Raw genomic sequence first — 22,947 nt, 5'->3', positions numbered from 1 at the left:
AAGTCAAAGAGCATACATAGCCTCGGTATCGACCCTCGGTATATTCATACCATGGTCATCTTTTACCGAGTGAAAGCTTGAGAACCTCAGCTAGATTCCTCAACTTAATTTCATCATGGTCGTGTCTGAGAAATGCTGTGGTAAAATAACTAAGTGTGGGGGAGGCTCACGGTGTAAACACCTCGGTATAAATATACCGAGGGGCGATGTCCACTTAAAACGGTCAAAAACCTTGATCCGAGGCCGCGACCAGTTTACACCAAGGCCAGCCTGTTTAAACCCCCAAATTCACGTGTTCTTTGCTAAAAACAAGTGGCCTCGGCATGATGCCCTCGTGGTGGAGCGTGCCGAGGTACTCGGTTCAAGAAATGATCAAAAGCAAAAACACATGAAACACTTAGAACGAAAAGGAGGATTTGCGAAGTCCAAAGAAAAGACGTGAAAGCTATGGGGATTTACTCGTTGGCACGGGCTCAGACTACTCGGCTTGGTACCCTCGGGGTGGAACAAGTCGAGGCAGCTCAGTGTAACACGAGAAAATATGGCTTGGTCCGTACAGCCCACGTCATCCCCATACCGCGTCCATTTGAAGGGTTGCGCGGCATTTTGAATTTAAACACTCGGTCAACGTAGTTTTTGGCGCGGTCAACGGCTGGAGCTGGAGCAGAAGGGGGGACCAGTCCCACAATAGTCCAAATGCCAGCTGGAAAGCGCGCTCCAGCCCATACCGACCTCCATACCTGGCCAAAACGCAGAGTTTGCCCTCTAGACTTTTTTCTCTACATTTCACAAACACAACTCACTCATTTCTCGTTCATTTTGCGTGATTCCAAGCGTTCTAGACTCGTTAGGGTGTTGTCTACTCTGCATAAGCATCTCGTTCAGCTTAAATCTTGCATTCCCAAAGGTATTTGCATCTTAAAGAACTCATCTTTTTCCTTCATTCTTTGCGAGCTTAAATGTTTGTAAAATGTGGAATCGATTCTTTTAGAATATATCGGCCTTTGGGAACAATTTTGTAAATTCCACAACACACGAAAAACCGGTCTTTGCATTTAAAATCACTTATTCTTGAGTTTTTAAAATTCTTGAGAAAATGCGCTTGGAATCGGTTTTAATGATGATTTGTGTGTTTGAGCTGACTTGTCTCTAATCGGTTGTTCTGGCTTGTTCTTACTTCCCTTGATGTTTGAAAAAGCTATGAATATCAGTTCTGCTAGAGAAAAAGTTTTGTACTTGCCAATCTTGAGATACATGTGCTTAACGATATACTTGGCTCTGACGATTCCTTTGAGAATCTCCCTTGCAGATGACCGGAGACCAAACCGTTCCTACCCACGAGACAAACAGAAGTGCGGGCCAGAAGAGAGTTTTGAAGGGTAAAGCCGTTGCCGTGCCACGTAGTGGAGAGACCAGCAAGAAACCCTCGATGCGACCCGATGACGAGCCAACCCCAAACGAGCAAGAAATACTGAGCTCACTCTGGCACCAGCTCTCGAGTCAAAGAGGAACGGGAAGAAGGCAGCTGTGGGATCTGATGACGACGAGCCCGGAGCCTTAGTCCCTTATGTAGACAACGGTGACAAAAAGTCCAAGAAAGAACCAAAGGCCGAGCCCGAGGATGAGCACTTCCCAACCACTGAGGAATACTTGGACCACTTTAACTCAATCAGAGTGGCTCAAGGTCGATTCCCTGACTTGGAGTTGCTGAAGAAACTCGAGATACTTGATGACGTGACCCTCATTTTTGAGAATATGGGCTTGGCAAAGTTCTTTGAGATGAGCGATGTTGCCTATGAAGGGATTACACAGCAGTTTCTTGCAACCTTGGAGGTCATCATCTACCCCAAGAGAGATCCAAAGCGTTTACATGGCAAAGGATTCGGCCACATTGAGTTTGACATGGATAGCGTGCACTACAAGGTCAGTTTCAAGGAGCTTGATGAAATCTTTGGGTTTGAAAGGAATGGAAGCTCGCTTGACAAGTTTGTGTACCCTCGTGATGAGTTGGCCGCATTGTGGGAAACGATTTCTTTTGGACCCTACCTCGGAGGCAAGAGCAAGACAAGCTGCATAAGGAACCCTGCGATCAGATACACAAACCGCGTCCTAGCATCAACATTCTTCTCGACCTTTAACCCTGGTGTTATTCACACGGCCGAGCTTGAACTATTGGGACTCGGACTGAAGCCGTTCATCACTCAAATGAAGAACAAGAAAGAGTTCCGAGGGCCGCTGCGATTCAAATGCTCACTTATCGGCACAATGTATGGTGTGACCGCAAGAAGCGAGGAGCAAGAAGACTTCAGAACGGTTGGATAGTCACCAAGATCCTGAGGGCTCAAGGGTTTATATTCCCTGATTCACCAAAGAAGCCGAATCTCATTGATGAGTTATACCTAAGCAAAAGTGGTTTCTTCGGAGGCAAGTCAGGGGATAAATGGGTTTACAACTTCACCCTACTGCATAGAGACGGCACGCAGGTTCTACTGCCTAACCGAAGCTTCACCATGCTCGACAAGCAGTGTAGCGTCTCGTTCTACGTTCTCAAAGACCAGTTGTATAACCCAGCTTTCGACCCACCAACACGCAAATGCACCAAGGCAGCACCTAGCAAACCCGAGAACACTAGTGGTCCGGAAGATTGTGATAACGGGGAGCAGAGACAATATGAGAGAAGGATCGGAGCAGGCCGCTATCACTTCGATCCGCAAGTGTGGGGTGAGCCTGAATACCACACCAAGAAGCTGTATTCACGAGTGAACACCCTCCAAAAATGGTGTAAGTGGCAAGACAAAACCATCCACGCATTGGTGGATCGTGTAAGGCATTTGAAGAAGAAAGTAAAGCAGCTCACGAGGCCATCCACGCCGGATAAGAACTCAGCGACCTCAACCGCACCGATTACAGAAGAAGGAGTTGGAGAAAGCTCAAACGCGAGGAACCCGGAGTTTCCACCAGGCAAAGAAGACTGGATCGATCCAGCCACCGCTTTCCTGTCTGAACCCTCAGAAAGCAGCCCACCACGTCAGCCCACTCCATCCTGCTCAACATCGAATCCCTCGCATTACTTGGGATCTGACCTCTCCGACTAAGGTATCGACTTCAAACCTTGTACATATGCATCTTGTATATATCATCTTGCATTCGTTCAGTTTGTATTTTTTCTTCTCTCACACGCTTTTATAACACAAGGGACTGTGTTATCTAAGTGTGGGGGGAGGAGCTTTGTGTTTTCTGATCTGGTTTTCTTTGTTCTTATTTGACTTTTGCATTCTTGAGTCTCATTTAGCTTAATACATGTGATAAATTACATCATTCTTGTTGCATCTCGCATTTTAAGATCGAGTCTAGTTGCATCATGTAGGATTGCATCAGTGCAAAGAGCAATGATAGGATTTTTCCTAGAGAGTAAATCACTTGAGAACTTGAACTAAATATGCTTGTGAAACTCATTCTGTGCTTGTAAAGCTTGAAACGATTTGAATCTGAGAAACAAGTCTGAAATACACTCAACTCTAGCTAAGTGATAACCTTGAACTTGAAATGTAAATATCTTTTGATGCATTGCTTGAATAGGCTTGTGGATACCGATATACATACTTGAGCTAGAATCGTTGTTTTTACCACCCTCCTTCCTTAGCTCAAGTAGCTGAATCCGCATCATGGATCAGTTCCCTCACCTTGAACCCATCTTTCTTTCGAGCCAATGTTTGTGTGTGAATTGTAAGGCCACCTTGGACTGAACTTGGCAGAAAGTGTTAGGTCTAGAGCGACAAGGGCATGGCTCATTGAGTGATATGTTCCAACATCAAGGAACCAAGAGTATTGGTGAGAAATAAGTGTGGGGAAAAAGACTTGTTGGTGAGTGGAAAAAGGTGAGCTGAGTGGAAAAGTGAGAGTGGAAATAGCTAGGGGAATGAATGAAAATGAATTAAGTCTTGGATGTGAAAAGATAAGCTCTGAAATGAAAAGAAGCCAAAGGCTCAAGTGTTCTGAAATGAAAATGAAAGAAGCTATACGCTATGAAAGAAAAGAGCTGTGTGAATAAGTTAAAACCAAGGCTTGAAAATAAAAGAAAAAGGCGAGTCCCCTAGTGAAAAGAAAACGATTGTGAAGAGTGAGGATTCTGAGAGGGTGAGCAAGTGAGAAACGCTTTGAGTGGAGTGTGGGGTGTGATGAGTCTTGCCCTTGTATGCATCGGTTGCTTTTTACCTTTAGCATTCTGCCGAAGTTTGGTTGTTCATTGAGAGATCCCTTGTTGCATTGCACCGGCTTGAATATTGATGAGATCATTTTTATCTCATGACGTTACCCTAGCCAAGCCAGCCTATTTGAACATTGCATCATTTGATTCACCGGTTACGAACTTAATGAATGTGAAAGAGTTGAATGTGATAATGACTCGTGGAGATTCCGTGCTTTAGTTGGAAAATATCTGAGTATAGCTTTGCATTGCATATTTGAGCATGAATCCGAGTTCTCTTTGTGGTCACTTCTCTCTAAAAAGGAAATATGAGCTCCATCTGCATTACAACCTCTCTCTCTCTCATTTGTTCTTTTTGCTTGAGGACAAGCAAAGGACAAGTGTGGGGGAGTTGATATGTCTATATCTTACATCATTTAGGTTGCATTATAGAGTCCTCATCATGTGTTTTCTCATGTAAATTGAGTCTTTAGGCGTCAAAATAGGATTTAGGGCTTGCATTAGGTCCCAAAGAGTTTTGCATGTTTTGAAGTCTTTATCAGGAGCTTTGGAGACCAATTGGAGCCTAAGAAGAGGAACGGGAAAGAAAACGGTGAAGAAAAAGGTCAAAAAGGGTGAAAACCGCTTGGAGGAATTTCTCGGCCAAATCTCGTACCGGCTGGTCGGAAACCTCGACCAAAATGTTTACCGGACGCTCATTACCGGCCAAAAACCTTACCGATCGGGCAGAATCGAGTATCGAGTGCAAAAATACCACGGGATAAGTTTTTGACGGATGCAAGGATTTTTGCGACCAAAAAGCTTACCGCGGTACACAGCCCTCGGCCATTTTCCTTACCGCGGGAAGGTTTTTACGACCAAAAGTTGTCCTTGCCCGCGCAATTCAGAAATCAGCAATCCGGGGAACCTTCTGGTCCGAATCAGTTGGCGGGGTCTTCACCAAAGTTGGAGATAATCAAGCAAAGATTCCAGAACAGTTGGAATAATCCAATTCGGACCAGTGGAGAGAAAGATATGGCTTCCGGAGCATTCACAAGCCTTGCGCGTACCCGAGAACTGAACAGCGAACTTCAAAGATCATGGCGGACGGAGCCTTTCCTGTCCGAACCAGCTTACCCGGTCTTCATCAAAGTTCGAGATCCATGGAAGATATTCTCAGAGAATTTTGAATCGCTCAATTCGGAGCAAAGGTTTGGAAGATAGGGTCTCCGGAGTTCACATCGGTCTAAAAGTCTATTTTCCGGTAATTTCAATGCGGCGCAAAGATGTGAAATCCAGGAAGCCTTCCGCTCCCCAAGCTCCGATGGTCTCTTCACCAAAGTTCGAGATTATTGAGTCATCTTTACTGTGGAACTGGTCCCAGAGCAATTGGAGTCGTGTGCTGAAAGTTATCGCTTCCGGAAGGTGACATGGTCGATACAAGCCTAAAATGAGTTGCGATACGCGCTAAGTGTCTTCACAAGCCTCGGTATCTTTACCTTGGCATCACTCAAGTCGAGGCTCATATCTTGAAAGTATTTTGGACCAGACCTCGTCCCAGAGCCTTGGCATGATTAGATCGAGGCATGCATACGTAAAAACTGAAGCTGGAAACGACTAAGTGTTGAGAGTACACCTCGGTGTAATGACCTCGGCGTGCATGCCGGACTGTGTTCTCCCAAACACCTCGACATCATGACCCCTCGACATTTTATCCCGAGGTCCCTTGTCACGAACCCAGAATCAAGAACAGAGTAGCTCAAGAACACACACGTGAGGATGGATCAAAGACTAGGGTTCACGCATGTTCTTGACGTGTTCTTCACGAGATCTTCATCCGGATCCTGACTCACGTGCACACCTCGGCATGAAGACCTCGGCTTCACTTTCCGACACACCGTGGCACTCACCCATCAACCCAAGAGGGCAGTTCAGTACCCGGTTTGTTCCGGGCTGACCCGCGACACTTTCCCTTTGCTATAAATACATTTTGAGACTAAAAACCTAGTTATCTTATCTCTTATCTGTTTTTAGCTTTAAGAACTTGCCTCCTTTGTGAAACTTGATTAATCTAATCCGATATCTCGTTTTTGCATCAGAATCTTGTTCTTTCTTAATTTCTTTTATCATCCAAACATCAAACTCCTTATCATGACTAGCTACACGTCTTGCAAAGGACTTAGTGAGCTCGTTATGATTAGTGAGTAGTCGTTTAAGCGGCTTTAGATAGGTAGATTAGGGTGCTTTCAAGGTGGATTAATGGGTTTAGGTGTCTAGTCTTGCATGTTTCATTCCTTAACCGACGAGATCTCTAGGCTGGATCCAAGCACATCACTTGAGGTTCAGATCTGAGACATATCTCGCATCAAAAGTGTTTGTAGAAATGTCTGAACCACTCGGTTAAGGGTTTAAGAGTCTTTCATCGCGAGAGCGATAGTTTGTTGTCTTAAATGACATTTTTGAACCGATTCTTATTGCTGACTGATTTATGATTCTCAAAAGGGATTTTGGTATGAAAAAGGATCAGTTTAGATGTTTAATACTTTCATGAGAAGATTAACATGCCTTGAGTTCAAAGTTAAATGAAATCGCTTGATAACATGATTCATTAACCCATTAGTCTAGCTTGGAAGCACCCGAGTCAAATATCCTGTCTAAAGCTTCTGCCTTTATCATTCATTATCATCATCTGAATCACCTGTTTGTTGTTTGCATCTTGATTAGTTTGAATCTCTGCTTTTACTTAACTTTATTGCTTATTTGCCCGTTAATCATCGTCACCAAACTTTTACTTTCTTGTCTTGACTTAAGTGAACAAATAACATAGGCTAGTGTCTCGTTTACAAGCTTGGTTTGACACCCCTTATACTACTCTGACAAGGGGATTGATAACCCTTCTGAGAGCTGGAAAACTCTTAGTTATCATCTACATATCTAAGACCTTAATATGATATTACTCATTAATCATGATCAACACACTAGATCCTTTGCAAGATGTGTTGTTAATCATGATTTGATGATAAGAAATGATAAAACAAGATAAAAAAAGACTCTTCAAATCGATATTAAGCTCAAAAGCATAGTGTAACAAGTGGTCTTTCACAAAAAGGAAAAGAGACTAAAAATGGATAAAAGGTTCTCTCCAAATTAGGTCTAAAAACTATATATAGATGCCTTGGATGAACCGGGTCAACCCGGAACAAACCGGTTACTGACCCGGCCTTGGTTGGTAAAGAAGGGGTTTGCCACGGTCTAGCAAGTTCTGGTCAGCCCGTGGCAAGTGGCGGTGGCAAAGTCTTGTATCTTCGTGTTCTTGGATGAATCTTGGTGCCACGGTCTAGCAAGTCTCGTCCAAAACCCGTGGCAAGTGGTCGTGTCAAACGCCGAAAGTTTGTGAAAAGTTGCCACGGTTAAGCCCTAGACCGTGGCACTCAGACCGTGTCAATCGCCGAAGGTGTGTAAAAGTTGCCATCACGGCATGTTTCACTTAGCTCGCATCATTCAGGGCTGTTTGGACCACTTCGCATTCCAGAGAGTGTAACTTCTGAGATACTTGTCCGAATTGAGTGATTCCGGTTGCAGCGGACAGAGGACTCATATATCTCCAACTTTGGTGAATAAAGCTTTGGTACTTAGGAAGTGGAAGGCTTCCTGGAGGGCTCATCTTCGCAGTGTATTTACACGATCAGAGAGAGGCGTCTAGACATGTGTCCATTCCGGAGACCGTGTCTTCCTGCTCATAGCTCCGAGTTGATTGATCTCGGACGTTCTGGAAAGAGAACTAAAATTTCTCTGATTCTCATGAAGGCCCCGGAAACTGAATTGGCCTGGAAGTGCACCGTCCTTCGCATCTCATCGGCTTGGTCCAAAACAGCAGCGAGACAGGGGTTTCTTCCGACGAGCTTAACTTTCTGCTTACGCGTCCGAATTCCATGATTCCACTTGCTCTGGAACCGTGATCCAATCTTCTCCAACTTTGATGAAGCAACCGCCAACTGAATCGAATCGGAAGGTTCCCTGGACAGGCGATTTCGGAAACGTGTCTGCACCCGGAGATTTTGGCCGATACAATCCACTCGCGGTACGTGAGAATGGCCGATAAAATCCACCCGCGGTACGCGTTTTGGCCGAGAAAAACCTTCCTGGTGCGCGAGAATGGCCGATAACCTCCAAATTCCCAATTTCACAGTTTTTCAAGCCTTGATCACCATTCCACCTTCTGGATTCATCTTTTCAGCTCCAAATACACCTCATAAACACTCAAAACATGCAAAGACTCATTGGGACCTAATGCATCTCCTAAGTTCTAAAACAAACCCTAAGGACCTAAAATGCATGGAATAAAACATGATTTAGAATGAATTATGCAACCTAAATGATGCAAATTATGAACATATCAACTCCCCCACACTTGTCCTTTGCTTGTCCTCAAGCAAACAAGAACAAATGAGAGAGAGAGAGGTTGAATGCATGGGAGTTCACATTTCCTTTTTGAGAGAAGTGATCACAATGAGAATTCAAGTTAATGCTCAATTATGCAATGCAAAGCCATACTCAGATATATAACAACTCAGCAAGGAATCTCCACAAGTTCTTCTCTTTCTCAACTCTTTCACATTCATTAAGTTTTTATCAGGTGAATCTCATGATGCAATGTTTAAACAAGCTGGCTTGGCTAGGGAGAGGCTATGAGATTAAATTGATCTCATTAGTGTTCAAGTGGGTTTAATGCAGCAAAGGGATCTCTCAATAAATGATCAAACTTTGGCAGAATGCTAAAGGTAAAAAGCAACCTATGCATACAAGGGCAAAGACTCATCACACCCCACCCCACACACAAACATTGGCTTGAAGGAAGGATGGGTTCAAGGTGAGGGAACTGATCCATGATGCGGATTCAGCTACTTGAGCTAAGGAAAAAGGGTGGTAAAAACAATGGTTCTAGCTCATGTATGTATATCGTTATCCACAAGCTTTTTCAAACAATGCATCACAAGATATTTTCAAGTCAGGTTCAAGGTTCCCACTTAATTAGAGTTAAGTTCAATTAAAACTTGCTTCTCAGATTCATATCATTTCAGACTTTGCAAGCACAGAAAAAGATTCACAAGCGTATTCAGTTCAAGTTCTCAAAGTGATGTACTCTCTAGAAAACCTATCATTACTCCCTGCAAGATGCAACCTACATGAACATGCAATCTAGACTGAATCCTAAAAATGAGAATGCAACTACATGATCATTTTTTTTTGTGAAAATTTTTCAGATTTTTCAACTTTTTTTTTGGTTTTTATATGCACTTAGATGAGACTACATGAATATGCAACTAGAATGTGACTCATGACTCAAAGTGTAAAATAAGAAAAGAGAAAACATGATTAGTAAAGGATGAAACTCCTCCCCCACACTTAAATAACACAGTCCCTTGTGTTATAAAAGCATGAGAAAGGAGTTAAAAACAAAGCAAACATGTAAAATGCAAATGGAAAAGAAGAGCTACATGCATATGTACAGAGTTTTGAGTGTTTACCTCAATCACTGAGGTCTGATCCCAGGTAGTGGGATGGGTTGGAGGTGGAACATGATGGAGTGGAGTGTCTAGGTGGGCTGCTCTCTGGTGAGTCTGGTAAGAACGCTGTGGCCGGGTTCACCCAATCTTCTTTTCCTGGTGGTAACACAAGGTCATGAGCAGATGAGCTTTCTCCCACCTCTTCTCTGGTATCTCGTTTGGGTGAGGTGGCTGGAGCTGTGAGTTTCTTCACCTTCTTCTTTAGTTGCCTAACACAGTAAACTAGCTTGTGGATTGTTTTGTCTTGCCATTTGCACCACTTCTGAAGGCTGTTAACTCTGGAATACAGCTTCCTTGTGTGATAGTCTGGCTCACCCCAAAAGTACGGATCAAAGTGATACCGGCCTGCTCCCATCCTTCTTTCAAAAGCTCTTGGCTCCTCATTCTCACAACCAGAGGTCCTAGTTGTGTCCTCCTCTTCAACTGGCTCTTTGCCCTTGGAACTTGCTGTCCTCTTGCATTTGCGGATTGGAGGGTGAATGGCTGGGTTGTAGAGCTGGTCCTTGAGAACAATAAAGGAGACATTGTGCCTTTCTGAGAGAGTGGTGATGGCTGGGTGTGAAAACAGAACTTGAACTTTCTCATCTTGTAAGAGCTTGAAGTTGTACAGGAAATTTTCACCATTGCTTTCTTCCAATAACTTAACTTTGGTGAGTGTAGCTTTGATAACTAAGAGTTTTCCAGCTCTCAGAAGGGTTATCAATCCCCTTGTCAGAGTAGTATAAGGGGTGTCAAACCAAGTTTGTAAACGAGACACTAGCCTATGTTATTTGTTCACTTAAGTCAAGACAAGAAAGTAAAAGTTTGGTGACGATGATTAACGGGCAAATAAGCAATAAAGTTAAGTAAAAGCAGAGATTCAAACTAATCAAGATGAAAACAACAAACAGGTGATTCAGATGATGATAATGAATGATAAAGGTAGAAGCTTTAGACAGGATATTTGACTTGGGTGCTTCCAAGCTAGACTAATGGGTTAATGAATCATGTTATCAAGCGATTTCATTTAACTTTGAACTCAAGGCATGTTAATCTTCTCATGAAAGTATTAAACATCTAAACTGATCCTTTTTCATACCAAAATCCCTTTTGAGAATCATAAATCAGTCAGCAATAAGAATCGGTTCAAAAATGTCATTTAAGACAACAAACTATCGCTCTCGCGATGAAAGACTCTTAAACCCTTAACCGAGTGGTTCAGACATTTCTACAAACACTTTTGATGCGAGATATGTCTCAGATCTGAACCTCAAGTGATGTGCTTGGATCCAGCCTAGAGATCTCGTCGGTTAAGGAATGAAACATGCAAGACTAGACACCTAAACCCATTAATCCACCTTGAAAGCACCCTAATCTACCTATCTAAAGCCGCTTAAACGACTACTCACTAATCATAACGAGCTCACTAAGTCCTTTGCAAGACGTGTAGCTAGTCATGATAAGGAGTTTGATGTTTGGATGATAAAAGAAATAAAGAAAGAACAAGATTCTGATGCAAAAACGAGATATCGGATTAGATTAATCAATTTTCACAAAAGAGGCAAGTTCTTAAAGCTAAAAACAGATAAGAGATAAGATAACTAGGTTTTTAGTCTCAAAATGTATTTATAGCAAAGGGAAAGTGTCGCGGGTCAGCCCGGAACAAACCGGGTACTGAACCGCTTCCTTGGGTTGATGGGTGAGTGCCACGGTGTGTCGGAAAGTGAAGCCGAGGTCTTCATGCCGAGGTGTGCACGTGAGTCAGGATCCAGATGAAGATCTCGTGAAGAACACGTCAAGAACATGCATGAACCCTAGTCTTTGATCCATCCTCACGTGTGTGTTCTTAAGCCATTCTGTTCTTGATTCTGGGTTCGTGACAAGGGACCTCGGGATAAAATGTCGAGGGGTCATGATGTCGAGGTGTTTGGGAGAACACAGTCCGGCATGCACGCCGAGGTCATTACACCGAGGTGTACTCTCAACACTTAGTCGTTTCCAGCTTCAGTTCTTACGTATGCATGCCTCGATCTAATCATGCCAAGGCTTTGGGACGAGGTCTGGTCCAAAATACTTCCAAGATATGAGCCTCGACTTGAGTGATGCCAAGGTAAAGATACCGAGGGTTGTGAAAACACTTAGCGCGTGTCGCAACTCATTTAGACTTGTATCGACCATGTCACCTTCCGGAAGCGATAACTTTCAGCACACGACTCCAATCGCTCTGGGACCAGTTCCACAGTCAAGATGACTCAATGAGCTAGAACGTTGGTGAAGAAACCATCGGAGCTTGGGGAGTGGAAGGCTTCCTGGATTTCACATCTTTGCGTCGCATTGAAATTACCGGAAAATAGACATTTAGACCGATGTGAACTCCGGAGACCCTATCTTACAAACCTTTGCTCCGAATTGAGCGATTCCAAATGCTCTGAGAAGATCTTCCATGGATCTCGAACTTTGATGAAGACCGGGTAAGCTGGTTCTGACAGGAGGGGCTCCGTCCGCCATGATCTTTGAAGTTCGCCGTTCAGTTCTCCGGTACGCGCAATGCTGGTGAATGCTTCGGTAGCCATATCTTTCTCTCCACTGGTCCGAATTGGATGATTCTAACTGTTATGGAATCTTTGCTTGATTATATCCAACTTTGGTGAAGACCCCGCCAACTGATTCGGACCGGAAGGTTCCCCGGATTTCTGATTTCTGAATTGCGCGGGCAAGGACAACTTTTGGTCGTAAAAACCTTCCCGCGGTAAGGAAAATGGCCGAGGGCTGTGTACTGCGGTAAGCTTTTTGGTCGCAAAAATCCTTGCATCCGTCAAAAACTTATCCTGTGGTATTTTTGCACTCGATACTCGATTCTGCCCGATCGGTAAGGTTTTTGGCCGGTAATGAGCGTCCGGTAAACATTTTGGTCGAGGTTTCCGACCAGCCGGTACGAGATTTGGCCGAGAAATTCCTCCAAGCGGTTTTCACCCTTTTTGACCCTTTTCTTCACCGTTTTCTTTCCCGTTCCTCTTCTTAGGCTCCAATTGGTCTCCAAAGCTCCTGATAAAGACTTCAAAACATGCAAAACTCTTTGGGACCTAATGCAAGCCCTAAATCCTATTTTGACGCCTAAAGACTCAATTTACATGAGAAAACACATGATGAGGACTCTATAATGCAACCTAAATGATGTAAGATATAGACATATCAACTCCCCCACACTTGTCCTTTGCTTGTCCTCAAGCAAAAAGAACAAATGAGAGAGAGAGAGGTTGTAATGCAGATGGAGCTCATATTTCCTTTTTAGAGAGAAGTGACCACAAAGAGAACTCGGATTCATGCTCAAATATGCAATGCAAAGCTATACTCAGATATTTTCCAACTAAAGCACGGAATCTCCACAAGTCATTATCACATTCAACTCTTTCACATTCATTAAGTTCGTAACCGGTGAATCAAATGATGCAATGTTCAAATAGGCTGGCTTGGTGATAGATAAATGTTTTTATATCTCAGGGCTATCAATCCCCTTGTCAAAGTAGTACTAAGAGGTGTCAATCCAGACTTGTCAACGAGACACTAGTCTATGTTGTTTGTTTATTTAAGTCAAGATAAAAAGGTGAAGGTTTTTCTAAGCAAAATAATAACGATTAAGCATGTAAGTAAGGTAAATGATGAGAATCAAACAAAGCAAAGATGCAAATGATAACTAAGCGATTCAGATGATGATAATATGTAATAAAGCAAGAGACTTTAGACGAGATACTTGACTCGGGTGCTTCCAAGTTCAACTAGTGGGTTAATGAATCAAAACATCAAGCGGTTTCATTTAACTTTGAACTCAAGGCATGTTAATCTTCTCATGAAAGTATTAAGCATCTCAATTGATCCTCCTTCATACCAAAAATGTCTTTTGAGAAGCATCGAATCAATCAGCAATAAGAATCAGTTCAAAAATGTCATTTAAAAGAACAAACTATCACTCTCACGATGAAAGACTCTTAAACCCTTAACCGAGTGGTTCAGACATTTCTACAAACACTTTTGATGCGAGATATGTCTCAGATCTGAACCTCAAGTGATGTGTTTGGATCCAGCCTAGAGATCTCGTCGGTTAAAGAATGAAACATGCAAGACTAGACACCTAACCCACTAATCTACCTTGAAAGCACCCTAATCTACTCATCTAAAGCCGCTTAAACGACTACTCACTAATCATAACGAGCTCACTAAGTCCTTTGCAAGACGTGTAGCTGGTCATGATGAGGAGTTCAATGTTAGATGATAAAAGAAATAAAGTAAGAACAAGATTTCTCATGCAACAACAAGATATCGGATTAGAATCATCAAGTTTCACTAAAAAGGAAAGTTCTTCAAACTAAAAACAGGTAAGAGATCAGATGATTAGGTTTTTAGTCTCAAAATGTATATATAGCAAAGGTAAAGTGTCGCGGGTCAGCCCGGAACAAACCGGGTACTGAACCGCGATCTTGGGTTGATGGGTGAGTGCCACGGTGTGTCGGAGAGTGAAGCCGAGGTCTTCATGCCGAGGAGTGCACGTGAGTCCAGATCCAAATGAAGATCTCGTGAAGAACACGTCAAGAACATGCATGAACCCTAGTCTTTGATCCATCTTCACGTGTGTATTCTTGGGCAGCTTTGTTCTTGATTCTGGGTTTGTGACAATGGACCTCGGCATGAAATGCCGAGGCGCTTGGTAGTCGAGGGGTTTGATCGAACAGGGTCCGGCATGCACGCCGAGGTCATTGCACCGAGGTGCACGTTCAACACTTAGTCGTTTCCAACTTCATTTCTTACGTGTGCATGCCTTGATTCCAACGTGCCGAGGCGTTTGCACGAGGCCTAGTTCAGAATACTCCCAAAATATGAGCCTTGACTTGGCCGATGTCGAGGTTATGATGCCGAGCCCTGAGAAAACACTTAGCGTGTATCGCAACATATTTGGGCTCGTATTGACCATGTCACCTTCCGGAAGCAGTAACTTTCATCCCACGACTCCAAATGCTCTGAGACCAGTTCCATAGTCAAGATGACTCAATAAGCTCGAACTTTGGTGAAGAAACCGTCGGAGCTTGGGAAGTGGAGGGCTTCCTGGATTTCACATCTTTGAACCGTATTGGAATCACCAGAAAATAAGCTTTTTAGACCGATGTGAACTCCGGAGACTTTATCTTTCAAACCGCTGCTCCGAATTTAGCGATCCCAACTGTTCTGAAAGGGTCTTTCACAGATCTCAAACTTTGGTGAAGACCGGGCAAGCTGATTTGGTCCGGAAAGGCTCCGTCCGCCGTGATCTTTGTGCTCCGCCGTTCGGTTCTCGGATGCGCGTAATGTTGGTGCATCTTCCGGAAGTGGATCTTTCTCCCCACGGGTCCGAATTGGATGATTCCAATTGTTCTGGGATCTTTGTTTGATTATCTCCAACTTTGCTGAAGACCCCGCCAACTGGTTTGGACCGGAAGGTTCCCCGGATTGCTGATCTTTGGAACGTGCGGACAAGGACAAATTTTTGTCGAGAATAGCTTCCCGCGGTAAGGAAAATGGCCGAGGGCTGTGTACCGCGGTAAGCTTTTTGGTCGTAAAAATTCCTTCGCCTCGGCCAAAAACTCAACCCATGGTATTTGCACCTGATCTTCGACCCAGGCTGACTTTGGTCGATCGGTACGGGTTTTGGTCGGTGCTGAGCGATCGGTAAGCTTTTTGGTCGAGGTTCAACGATCGGTAAGGGTTTTGGCCGGTAATGAGGGATCGGTAAGGATTTTGACCGAGGTTTCTGTCCGTCCGGTACGCGATTTGGCCGAGAGATTCCTCCAAGCGGTTTTCACCATTTTTGACCCTTTTCTTCATCGTTTTCTCCTCTGCTCCTCTTCTTAAGCTCCAAACGACTCCCAAAGCACCTGATAAAGACTTCAAAACATGCAAAACTCTTTGGGACCTAATGCAAGCCCTAAATCCTATTTTCATGCCTAAAGACACAATTTACATGGGAAAACACATGATGAGGACTCTAAAATGCTCTCTAAATGATGTAAAATATAGACATATCAACTCCCCCACACTTGTCCTTTGCTTGTCCTCAAGCGAAGAGAACAAATGAGAGAAAGAGGTTGTAATGCAGATGGAGCTCATATTTCCTTTTTAGAGAGAAGTGATCACAAAGAGAACTCGGATTCATGCTCAGATATGCAATGCAAAGCTATACTCAGATATTTTACAACTAAAGCACAGAATCTCCACAAGTCATTATCACATTCAACTCTTTCACATTCATTAAGCTCGTAACCGGTGAATCAAATGACGCAATGTTCAAATAGGCTGGCTTGGCTAGGGTAAGGTCATGAGATAAAAATGATCTCATCAATATTCAAGCGGGTATAATGCAACAATGGGATCACTCAATGAACGACCAAACTTTGGCAGAATGCTAAAGGTAAAAAGCAACCGATGCATACAAGGGCAAGACTCATCACACCCCACACTCCACTCAAAGCTTTTCTCACTTGCTCACCCTCTCAAGATCCTCACTCTCGCAACCGCTTTCTTTTTCACTAGGGGACTCACTTTTGTTTTGATTTTCAAGCCTTTGGTGTTTACTTATTCAAACAGCTCTTTTCTTTTACAGCGATTAGCCTCTTTTCTTTTCTTTTTTTAGAACACTTGAGCCCTTTTTGGCTTCTTTTCATTTCAGAGACTATACTTTTCTTTTTAGAACAACAGAGCTCTTCTTTTCAAATTCAAGACTCGATTCTTTTTCTTTCATTCCCCTAGCTATTTCCACTCTTTCTTTTTCTCTCAGCTCACCTTTTTCCACTCACCAATAGATCTTTTCCCCCACACTTATTTCTCACCAATACTCTTGGTACCTTGATGTTGGAACATATCACTCAATGAGACATGCCCTTGTCGCTCTAAACCTAACACTTTCTGCTAAGTTCAGTCCAAGGTGGCCTTACAATTCACACACAAACATTGGCTCGAAAAGAAAGTTGGGTTCAAGGTGAGGGAACTGATCCATGATGCGGATTCAGCTACTTGAGCTAAGGAAAAGAGGGTGGTGAAAACAATGATTCTAGCTCAAGTATGTATATCGGTATCCACAAGCCAATTCAAGCAATGCATCAAAAGATATTTACAATTCAAGTTCAGGGTTATCACTTAACTAGAGTTGAGTGTAATTTAGACTTGCTTCTCAGATTCAAATCGTTTCAAGCTTTACAAGCACAGAATGAGTTTCACAAGCATATTTAGTTCAAATTCTCAAGTGATTTACTCTCTAGGAAAAAATCTATCATTGCTCCTTGCACTGATGCAATCCTAAATGATGCAACTAAACTCGATCTTAGAATGCGAGATGCAACTAGAATGTTAATGATGCGGTTTTACCATATGTACAAAGCTAAATGAGACTCAAGAATGCAGAAGTCAAATAAGAACAAAGAAAACAAGATCAGAAAACACAAAGCTCCTCCCCCACACTTGAACAACACAGTCCCGTGTGTTATAAAAGCGTGTGAGAGAAGTAAAAAGACAAACTAAACGAATGCAGGATGATATACACAAGATGCATATGTACAAGAGTTTGAAGTCGATACCTTAGTCGGAGAGGTCTGATCCCAAGTAGTACGAGGGATTTGATGTTGAGCAGGAGGGTGTGGATTGACGTGGTGGGCTGCTATCCGAGGGTTCAGGTAAGAATGCCAAGGCAGGGTCGATCCAATCTTCTTTGCCAGGTGGAAACTCCGGGTTCCTTGCTTTTGAGCTTTCCCCAACCCCCTCCTGTGTAACTGGTGCGGTTGAGGTCCCCGAGTTCTTGTCCGGCGAAGATGGCCGTGTGAGCTGCTTGACCTTCTTCTTCAGGTGCCGTACACAGTCCACCAAGGCATGGATGGTCTTGTCTTGCCACTTACACCACTTTTGGAGAGTGTTCACTCGCAAATACAGCTTCTTGGTGTGGTATTCAGGCTCACCCCACACGTATGGATCAAAATGATATCGGCCTGCTCCCATCCTTCTCTCAGCGTGCCGTTCTTCTTCATTCTCCCCTCCGGCCGGGCCGTTCTCATTCTGAGGCTTGTTAGGTATGGCTTTGGTGCACTTGCGCATTGGTGGGTCGAGAGATGGGTTGTACAACTGATCTTTGAGGACATAGAAGGAGACGTTACACTGCTTATCAAGCATGGTGAGGCCTCGGTTAGGCAGTAGAACTTGTGTACCGTCCCTGTGCATCAGCGTGAAGTTGTAAACCCATCTATCCCCTGACTTGCCTCCAAAGAAACCACTTTTACTTAGGTATTGTTCATTAATGAGACTCGGCCTCGATGGTGAATCAGGGAGTATGAACCCTTGAGCTCTCAAGATTTTAGTGACAATCCAACCGTTCTGAAGCCTTCTTGCTCCCTTCTTCTTTCGGTCACACCACACATTGTGTCTATAGGTGAGCATTTGGATCGCAAAGAACGCTCCTAAAGACGGTACATGCATTGGCCCTTGGAACTCCTTTTTGTTCTTCATTTGAGTGATGAGCGGCTTAAGTCCAAGTCCCAACAGTTCAAGCTCTGCCGTGTGAATGACACCAGGGTTGTATGTAGAGAAGAACGTTGAGGCCAGGACCCGGTTGGTGTATCTGATCGCAGGGTTCCTGATGCAGCTTGTCTTGCTCTTGCCTCCCAAGTAAGGCCCAAAAGATATCGTTTCCCACAACGCGGCCAACTCATCACGAGGGTACACAAACTTGTCAAGCGAGCTTCCATTCCTTTCAAATCCAAATATCTCATCAAGCTCCTTGAAACTGACCTTGTAGTGCACGCCTTCTATGTCAAACTCAATGTGTCCGAACCCTTTGCCATGTAGACGCTTGGGATCTCTCTTGGGGTAGATGACAACCTCCAAAGTGGCAAGAAACTGTTGTGTGATCCCCTCGTAAGCAACATCGCTCATCATGAAGAACTCGGCCAAGCCCATGTTTTGAAAGATGAGTGTAACATCATCGAGTATCTCAAGCTTCCTCAACAGCTCCATATCAGGGAACCGGCCTTGAGCTACTCTTATAGAGTTAAAGTGGTCCAAGTACTCCTCAGTAGTCGGGAAATGTTCCTCCTCGGGCTCGGGCTTTGGTTCCTTCTTGGCCTTCTTGCCACAATCGGGTTCATGAGGGACTATGGCTCTCAGCTCGTCCCCATCGTTCTCAGTGGTTGCCTGCTCTCCATTCCTTTTTGGTTCAAGGGTTGGAACCAGAGTGAGCTCGGCGTTCCTTGCTCGCTTGGCGGCTGGCTCACCATCGGACCTCACGGAGGGTTTCTTGCTTGTTCCACCATTGCGTGCCACGGCTTTCCCTTTTGTACTCCTCCTCTGGACCTCGTTTTTGTTCGTCTCATGAGTGGGAACAGCTCGGTGATATGTCTATATTTTACATCATTTAGAGTGCATTTTAGAGTCCTCATCATGTGTTTTTCCATGTAAATTGAGTCTTTAGGCATGAAAATAGGATTTAGGGCTTGCATTAGGTCCCAAAGAGTTTTGCATGTTTTGAGGTCTTTATCAGGTGCTTTGGGAGTCATTTAGAGCTTAAGAAGAGGAGCAGAGAAGAAGACGGTGAAGAAAACGGTCAAAAATGGTGAAAACTGCTTGGAGGAATTTCTCGGCCAAATCGCGTACCGGACGGACAGAAACCTCGGTCAAAATCCTTACCGATCGCTCATTACCGGCCAAAATCCTTACCGATCGTCCAACCTCGACCAAAAAGCTTACCGATCGTTCAACACCGACCAAAGTCCGTACCGATCGACCAAAGTCAGCCTGGGTCGAAGATCAGGCGTTAATACCGCGGGTCGAGTTTTGGCCAAGGCGAAAGAATTTTTACGACCAAAAAGCTCACCGCGGTACGCAGCCCTCGGTCATTTTTCTTACCGCGGGAAGCTTTTCTCGACCAAAATCTGTCCTTGTCTGCGCAATTCAAAGATCAGAAATCCGGGGAACCTTCCGGTCCGAATCAGTTGGCGGGGTCTTCAGCAAAGTTGGAGATAATCAAACAAAGATCCCAGAACAGTTGGAATCATCCAATTCAGACCAGTAGGGAGAAAGATACAGCTTCCGGAAGATGCATCAACATTACGCGCATCCGAGAACTGAACGGCGAAGTACAAAGGTCACGGCGGACGGAGCCTTTCCGGACCAAATCAGCTTACCCGGTCTTCATCAAAGTTTGAGATCTGTGAAAGACCTTTTCAGAACAGTAGGGATCGCTCAATTCGGACGAGTGGTTTGAAAGATAAAGTCTCCGGAGTTCACATCGGTCCGAACAGCTTATTTTCCGGTGATTTCGATGCGGTTCAAAGATGTGAAATCCAGGAAGACTTCCACTACCCAAGCTCCGACGGTTTCTTCACCAAAGTTCGAGTTTATTGAGTCACCTTGACTATGAAACTGGTCTCAGAGCATTCGGAGTCGTGGGTCGAAAGTTACTGCTTCCGAAAGGCGACATGGTCGATACGGGCCCAAATATGTTGCGATACGCGCTAAGTGTTTCTTCAGGGCTCGGCATCATTACCTCGACATCGGCCAAGTCAAGGCTCATATTTTGGAAGTATCCTGAGCTATGCCTCGTACTGATACCTCGGCACGTTGGGATCAAGGCATGCACACGTAAGAATGGAGCTGGAAACGACTAAGTGTTGAACATGCACCTCGGTGTAGCGACCTCGGCGTGCGTGCCGGACCCTGTTCTCCCGAATCCCTCGACGTCCAAGCGCCTCGGCATTTCATGCCGAGGTCCATTGTCACAAGCCCAGAATCAAGAACAAAGCTGCTCAAGAACACACACGTGAAGATGGATCAAAGACTAAGGTTCATGCATGTTCTTGACGTGTTCTTCACGAGATCTTCATTTGGATCTGGACTCACGTGCACTCCTCGACATGAAGACCTCGGATTCACTCTCCGACACACCGTGGCACTCACCCATCAGCCCAAGAACGCGGTTCAGTACCCGGTTTGTTCCGGGCTGACCCGCGACACTTTACCTTTGCTATATATACATTTTGAGACTAAAAACCTAATCATCTTATCTCTTATCTGTTTTTAGCTTTAAGAACTTGCCTCTTTGGTAAAACTTGATTATTCTAATCTGATATCTCGTTTTTGCATCAGAAATCTTGTTCTTTCTTTATTTTCTTTTGTCATCTATCATTAAACTCCTCATCATGACTAGCTACACGTCTTGCAAAAGACTTAATGAGCTCGTTATGATTAGTGAGTAGTCGTTTAAGCGGCTTTAGATGAGTAGATTAGGGTGCTTTCAAGGTAGATTAGTGGGTTTAGGTGTCTAGTCTTGCATGTTTCATTCCTTAACCGACGAGATCTCTAGGCTGGATCCAAGCACATCACTTGAGGTTCAGATCTGAGACATATCTTGCATCAAAAGTGTTTGTAGAAATGTCTGAACCACTCGGTTATGGGTTTAAGAGTCTTTCATCGCGAGAGTGATAGTTTGTTCTCTTAAATGACATTTTTGAACTGACTCTTATTGCTGATTGATTCGATGCTTCTCAAAAGACATTTTTGGTATGAAGGAGAATCAGTTTAGATGCTTAATACTTTCATGAGAAGATTAACATGCCTTGAGTTCAAAGTTAAATGAAACCGCTTGATGTTTTGATTCATTAACCAACTAGTTGAACTTGGAAGCACCCGAGTCAAGTATCTCGTCTAAAGTCCCTTGCTTTATTACATATTATCATCATCTGAATCGTTTAGCTATTATTTGCATCCTGTCTCTGTTTAGATCTAATCATTTGCTTTACCTTTCATGCTTAGTCGTTTGTTACTTAGCTTAGTTCAAAACCTTCACTTTTTATCTTGACTTAAATGAATAAACATCATAGTCTAGTGTCTCGTTGACTTGTCTGGATTGATACCTCTTTGTGCTACTTCGACAAAGGGGATTGATAGCCCTGAGACCTAAAAAAAATCTTATCTATCAATTGGCGCCGTTGCCAACTTGTCGGAGCATTAGTCTTTTGTTTGTTCTTGAGTTCAAGATTTTACCTTTCTTTGTTTTACTCACTTCTTTGCAAGTTCTTGTGTTGCTTTCAGGTGCATGAAAACCAGGTCTCGGAGCACAGAACCGCCTCTACCGTACGACGACAACATCAACAGGATTGAGAGGCGAGCTCGCGAGAGGGAACGGCATTTTGAACGACTTGGAATGGCAGAACAGCAAAGGATCGAGCAACAGGCTCAAGAAGCCGAACACCAGGCTCATGCTAATCAGGCGCAGGCAGGCAGGAATGAACAACAAGCCTATGTTAACCAACAACAGGCTCAAAGGAACGAGAGGCTTGCTCAGCAAAACCAACAACAAGCTAATAGGAACGAGCAACAAGCCCACCATGTTCATCCGCCACCGCCACAAGCTCAGAGACAACCTCCTCCGGTCTTTGTTGGAGAGAACGACCGAGCTAGTGCGCACCAATACCGAGCTGGGATTCAAGCTCCACCGGTTCAAAACAACAACTTTGAAGTTAAAGCTTCCCTCCTCAACATGGTGCAGAACTCAAAGTTCCACGGTCTAGCCGGAGAAGACCCTCTTGAGCATCTAGATCAGTTTGATCGGGTTTGCGACCTAACTAAGATCAATGGTGTCTCGGAAGATAGCTTCAAGCTACGCTTGTTCCCATTCAGCCTCGGTGATAAAGCTCACCAGTGGGAAAAGAACCTCCCGAGGGGTTCCATACAAACCTGGGAGCAGTGTAAACTGGCGTTCTTATCAAAGTTCTTTTCCACATCACGCACGGCTAAGCTCAGAAACCAGATCTCAAGCTTCACGCAGCACAACAACGAGAGCTTTAGCGAAGCTTGGGAACGGTTTAGAAGCTACACTAACCAATGCCCCCACCACGGCTTCTCAGAGGCATCCCTCTTGAGTACTTTATACCGAGGTGCACTCCCCAAGATCAGAAACCAACTCGATACAGCTTCAAATGGAAATTTTCTTGGGAAGGAGATCAATGCGGCAATGGAACTAGTCGAGAACCTAGCCATGTCTAATGATACTTATGGCGACGACTTTGATAGAGCAAACCGTACAGAGGGCTCTGGTGAAGAACAGCGTATGAAAAAGGATATCAGAGAGCTTCAGAGCAAGCTTGACAAAGTTCTGATGGCGACTCAAAAGCCAATACACTTTGTAGGCGAGTTTGATGAGCAAGGGCC

At 44.1% G+C, this 22,947-nt stretch overlaps 1 non-coding gene across 1 annotated transcript; it reads right to left on the bottom strand.

The window, feature by feature from the left end:
• Positions 1-22,531: 22,531 nt before the first annotated feature.
• On the bottom strand, positions 22,532-22,638 carry LOC112088793. Its single transcript, XR_002900729.1, has one exon. It is a non-coding gene; the product is annotated as a small nucleolar RNA R71 (small nucleolar RNA).
• Positions 22,639-22,947: the final 309 nt, after the last annotated feature.

Source organism: Eutrema salsugineum, unplaced genomic scaffold, assembly GCF_000478725.1.
Source record: "Eutrema salsugineum unplaced genomic scaffold, Eutsalg1_0 scaffold_14, whole genome shotgun sequence".
NCBI lineage: Eukaryota > Viridiplantae > Streptophyta > Magnoliopsida > Brassicales > Brassicaceae > Eutrema > Eutrema salsugineum.
The sequence above is the reverse complement of the archived record's forward strand: the minus strand, read 5'-3'. Positions and strand labels throughout refer to the sequence as shown.